Source organism: Cyprinodon tularosa, unplaced genomic scaffold (genome assembly GCF_016077235.1).
Source record: "Cyprinodon tularosa strain WSP-4 unplaced genomic scaffold, ASM1607723v1 ctg276, whole genome shotgun sequence".
Taxonomy (NCBI): Eukaryota; Metazoa; Chordata; class Actinopteri; order Cyprinodontiformes; family Cyprinodontidae; genus Cyprinodon; species Cyprinodon tularosa.
In genome coordinates, this window is record NW_024038981.1 from 761,984 (window position 1) to 768,270 (window position 6,287).

General features: G+C 35.6%; 1 long non-coding RNA gene across 1 annotated transcript; it reads right to left on the reverse strand.

The window, feature by feature from the left end:
- Window positions 1-1,600: 1,600 nt before the first annotated feature.
- Window positions 1,601-2,829, reverse strand: LOC119786626. Its single transcript, XR_005281206.1, has 4 exons — window positions 2,738-2,829; window positions 2,507-2,641; window positions 2,316-2,369; window positions 1,601-2,240 (listed from the first exon to the last, which is right to left on the reverse strand). It is a non-coding gene; the product is annotated as an uncharacterized LOC119786626 (long non-coding RNA).
- Between the last annotated feature and the right edge of the window lie 3,458 nt (window positions 2,830-6,287).

The window sequence follows — 6,287 nt, forward strand, 5'->3', positions numbered from 1 at the left end:
TCCATTCAGAGACAAATCATTTGTTTGTGATCTTTAAATCTTTAGAGTCAGCCTCCAGGGATGCCCTGCCCAACCAACTAACAAGAAGGAGAAATAATCACTGGTCATGTTAGAGGATCTCATTATACACCTGCTGTATGAATAGCAGAGCAGAAACAAATTCATATAATTCAGTAGCTGGATCAGCATAGCTACAGAGTATAACAAGTCCTGCATGGCTAAAGCACCACTGCAGATGAACATACACTTTAGCCACTTTTGGTTTGATGAAACTCAGCTCTACTGTAGTAAGTGATGTGGAAGTCCCTCTGTTGTGTTTGAGGCTCAAAGCCATCTTAGGTGATAGGTCCTGGTATTTGTTTCCTTCTTTTATTTTAAAGATATTCATTCTAAGAGAGATGGTCCTTTCTCATCTCTTTCTCCATTCTCCAGGATGTTTGATGATAGATAAGGAGGTTCCGGGTTTGTATGGCAAAGGCAGACCAAGGAGTAGGGACAACATACCTTTAAAATGGTAACAGATTTTTTATTTTTATTTATTTTTTTGCTCTGTCATTTAGCAAATTGTGGGGGGTGATTTGGTGACAAAATCCATTGTTCACCTCAGCCTTTTTTTCCACTGTTCCTCTAATTATTTCAGAAGGTGCACTTTAGAAGGATTATATCCATCCATTCATTTTCATCATGCTTTATCCCAGCTGGGGCCGCAAGGGGTGCTGGTGCCTATATCCACCTTTCTACAGACGAGAGGCGGGGTACACCCTGAACAGGTCGTAAAAAGGAACCAACATACTGTCAGACAGTTTCCTTTTCCAGGCTGTCACTTTGTTAAATAAAATTCACTTTAGTTAAAGTTATTTTGCTAACAGGTTCCAAAAAAAAATAATATTATGATAGCTAAAAGGAAAAATGTGAAAATCATTTAACTTCATGAACTTGTATTACATTAACATAATGTGAATTCACCTAACTTGATAAGTGACATTCAGGCAGACAAACAGATTTCTCAGAATGTGTATTGACAACAGAACTGGAGCATCAGCATCTAAGACAGTAACAACTGCCGGTGGAGAGGGCAGTTGAGAAGGGAGTTAAAGATCAATCAAAACTCCCTAACGACCATTAACACTACTTGGCCAATCCAGTGGGAGGGATCGGAGCCACCTTTTATCCCCGCTAATTCTTTGTAAGACACTAATTATTTTGTTAGACCGGCTGTCATGACTCAGAACAGAGGACCCAGTATTCAAGGCACCTAGAGTATACTAATTTCAGTGGTTCCAACCACTACTTAGAACTGAAGAAACCTCTTGGATGAGAGGCAAAACCTCTTCTAGAAATCTTTCCATCCAGTTGCATAAACTGCACTTTTTTGAATTTGTCCATGACCTGGATGAATGAGGTGTCATCCAGTGCTGATATTGTTATTTCAATGACGGTTGAGCCTCTGATTGGATGGGTAAGTGAATCAGTTTATTCAATTGAATTTTTACCAGGCTTCATTATTATAATTTTTTACAAAGCAGAAAAATATTTAAAAAAAGATAAAGTTTAAGTGAGAAAATATGAATAAATGCAAATAGAAGCGCTTACGCTAGAACATTGCTCAGCTTTATTGTGTAATCCATTGAGCATCTTTAGTGCACATTAACACAACAGATATACACCTATACAAGATGATATGATAAATTCAATTTATAGATTAGTCTAAATCACTGAGATCAAAAACAACGAACAGTCAGCCTATAGTTTACAGATCAGTTTAACTGGTAAAGGCACAGCATTGTGAATTGTCAATTATTTGTGTATACAGTAACATAGACATTAGAAGAGAATAAGAAAACAGATGGTAAATGTGCTGATACAGTTCAATACACTTTTTAAATTTATAACAAAATTTTATTAAATTGATACTTTTCACAGGAAAATGTACAATATCCCCCCTAGAAGCTCTAGTCTACAATTCATATATTAGCTTTTCCTTTGGCCAGTTGTGTTATAATCCTCTCCAGTTGTTTTGCCTTGTCTTCATATTCTTTTGTAATGGCAATTTCCTTTTCAAGATATTCTATAATATGTTCCTTGATCTCATCAAGGTAGCTTTTCATTGCCTTCATTAATTCAGGTATTGACCTAAAGTTTGGCACTATGTGCATTATTGTTTCAGTCAAAGGCTCCATTAGCTGTGAAACACCCTCTAAGATCCTAGGAAGGAGGATCTTGTCCACCATCACGTCAGTCTAGGGGAAATATATTTATGTAATTATTATAAAAAATAGTAACGTGTGAAGTGATTTTGTTTCTATTTAACTTACTCTTCTCATCACTGCATCTTGTTGTATTTTCAGAATATTTTCTTGGATTTCTTTCTGTTAAAAGGTTACACAAAGCTTAACAACTAGAGCCGACAGACACAACAAAGATCATGGAGAAAACTGGATTGTAATCATAATCCTATTAACAGGCTGATTATTTATCATGTAAATGAAGCACAAAAGGAAATTACCATGTTGTCTTTATCAATCCATGAAGTTGCAGGACAGAGAAGATTTAACAGAATAAAAATGAGCAAAAGGTCTTTAGGTTTTCTGACCAAAGCTGCTCCTCTGCCACTACATGAAACTGTTGCTGCCATTACTGCCTGTAAGCATAAAAAATACAAGTCTAATACAAATAAATTCAAGAAGACACAAATTTTGAAATCAACATAATATACACATAGTGTTCCTTACTTTACCTCACAAAGGACCTGGCGGAGAAATCAAACTGTAAGAGACTGGATGACAAATAGCTTTTTGTAGTTCTTAGCCACTTCTGCCGATACTTGGCTTATCTCTGAGTTTTTATAAGCTATTGGATGCCTTCCATGAAAGTTTTAGATTTGACTTTGACCTAGCTCTTATCTCTGCAAAGAGAACTTACCTGTGTGATTTACTGTAACTTAGTACTGGCTGCACAAAACTGAGTGGTTTATATCTGCTGTACATTTGGACACTAATTTCTAAACTCCGTAAGTTTTACTGTAACCACAATATGTAAGTTGAAAAGAATGATTGCATGGCAGTTAGATGATAAGCTTTCCTGCCTGTACAGTTGATTAGATTAGCAAAGGACCAATGATCGTTCCAATTGTAAGTCTGCTTTAAGGCAAGTAAACATTGAGTTTTCAAGATCTTTGTTTATTGTTTAAAAAATTTACTTTGTAAGGATACATCTACCAGTGTCAACTTTACATTTTTTAAATATCGAATGGTATTTATATTTATTTGTTTTTGACGTTGTAATAGAAAGGGGGAAGACATGTCACAAGGTCAGGACTCGAACCTGTGACAGATACGATGAGGACCAAAGCTTCTGTGCATTGGCCTACATTTCATTAAATCATATTTCAGGCTTGCATTAGGGCTCATAGAACAGCAGATATGCCATTTTCAGCCCAACCAATGTTACGCACCCTATTCTGAGACCTTAGGGACAAGCACCAAACATCCTATATAATCATTCTGTGACCCCTTTAAGATACTAATTTAATTTCAAGTAAAAAAAAAACTATGTTGAATAGAAATACTGTAACTTAAAATCCATCACTTGTGAAAAATTTTGGATTTGTGTGCAGTATTGTTGGACCTGCTCTGGTCTGTCATAACAAATAGAGCTGTACTAATAATTAAAGAACTTAATTAACTTCATTAACAATTAAGGAAAAGGATCATTACAGAAAGAACAAGATTTCCAGTGCAGGGGGTCCAGTCATGAGACATCCTGTTTAGTTTGCAGCAACTAAACAGGATGTCTCACCTTGAATACTGGGTCCATCTTTTAATGACTTGCTCTGATGCACTTAGGATTTGATATCCCACTAGACTCAATTTTATGACACAAAGATGATAAATAATTCTGATATGCAATTACACAAATGAGTAGAAAAGTCAAAATCAAAATATCCAAATCATTATAATACTTATGTTAATCTCTGTAAGGTGTCTTTGGGCAAACCTCCTTTATACGTTTTCCCAAAAAAGTAAAAAAATCAATCCACTTGACTTGACTCAAAGTGTCAAAAATAGAGATGAGTTTGAGCCTTTATAGATGGACCAAGAATAAAAGCCTTCTTTTGGCTCCTTTATAGACATATCTAACTGGGGAGTGTTGACCTAGTGTGTTAGAGCAGTGTGCTTGTGCTCTGAGAAGGTTGCAAGTACCTGGTTTAATCCCCACAGCCTGCGCTCTGGGTTCCTGACCAAGACCCTTAACCCTTATTTGCTCCCTGGGTGCTGCACAATGGCAGCCCACTGCTCACCAAGGGATGGGTTAAATGCAGAGGTAAATTTCTTCGATGTGAGATCAATAAAGTTCAATTCTTATTTTTAAACAGTATCATTTTTTTATATATAGTGTTTACAATTTCTCTGTAAGGTGAGCACACCTTTCTTGAAAGTTAAAACAATAAAAGGACATAAACAGCAAAAAAACAACAGGTAAGAAAACAAGCAATATCAAAAAGCGTAGATTGAATGACTTTATTGATATCACAGAGAAGAAATGTACTCTTTACATTGGCTCAATAGTCAAAAAAGAGAAGAAGGTGCAAAAACGGAGGAAAAGGTGCATTGGGTATATTCAGTATATACAGTGCGTCCAATATATATATATACTGTATATATATATATATATATATATATATATATATATATATATATATATATATATATATATATATATATATATATATATATATATATATATATATATATATATAAACTGTTTTCTCACCCCTCAATGGGGTGGTAGTGCCATCCTCAAGCTGGGGTTCTCTACCAGAGGCCTGGGAGTTTGAGGGTTCTGCGCAGTATCTTAGCTGTTCCTAGGACTGAGCTCTTCTGGACAGAGACCTCTGATGTTTTACCTGGAATCTGCTGTAGCCACTCTCACAGTTTGGGGGTCACAGCCCCCAGTGCTCCTATTACCACTTGCACCACTGCTGCTCTTACTTTCCACATCTTTTCTAGCTCCTCTTTCAGCCCTTGGTATTTCTCAAGCTTCTCGTGTTCTTTCTTCTTGATGTTGCTGTCGCTTGGGATTGCCACATCTATCACTACTGCCTTCTTCTGCTGTTTGTCCATCAACACGATGTCTGGTTGGTTAGCCATCACCTGTTTGTCAGTCTGGATCTTGAAGTCCCATAGGATCTTAGCTCGGTCATTCTCAACTACCTTAGGAGGTGTCTTCCATTTTGACCTTGGGACTTCCAGCCCATACTCATGGCAGATGTTCCTGTACACTATGACAGCTACCTGGTTGTGGCGTTCCATGTATGCACTTCCTGCCTGCATTTTACACCCTGCTGTTTTATAATGTATTGTTTCAGAGGCATCTTTGCAAAGTCTACATCGGGGGTCCTGCTTGGTGTGGTAGACCCCGGCCTCTATTGATCTTGTACTGATATATATATATATATATATATATATATATATATATATATATATATATATATATATATATATATATATATATATATATATATATATATATATATATATATATATATATATATATATATATATGATGTCTTAAGTCTCTTATTTAGTAGTGTAATTCAGTCTTAATTTCAAATATATTTTTTATTTGTTCAAATTGTCAGTGATAATACGAACATGAGGGAACAAATTTTACAGTTAGAGATGTATGTTAAAGCAATTTTAAACTTGTGTTGGAATATATAGTATATCAACAGGAAAGAAAAACATGAAAAAAAACATCAAAGCATCCAAACAACAGTGAAACATTCTGAAATATTTAATGTCACAGTATGACATAGAATGTAATTAGGTTAGGTTCATTGTGCCCTTTTACATGTTATAATACAAATCCGTCTGAAAAAAAAGAAACAATTAAGCATAAAGAGAGAGAAACTCTTACAACTCATTATGCTGCACCAGTTGGATTTTTTTCAAAACATCAATAACCTCTTCGAGTATTTCCCTCATGTCCTTTGTTTCTACTGCTAACACTTTTTTCTTAAGGGTTAAATAAGTCCTACTAGTCTCAAAGACTTGCTCTAATGCACGTATCAGTGGATTATCCGCTTGACTCTTAATTGGCGCCATTTTCAGTTGTTGCAGTTGAGGGTACAGCTCTTGCATCTTCATGTTAAAAAGTTCTGTTGCAGCTGCAATTCTTGACTTGTCATTTTTCTGGTGACAGGAATAAGAATTTAGATGGGTCAAAGAATTTATAATAGGTAGCGATGGACAACCATCTTAATATGAGGATGCATCTAAACTTTT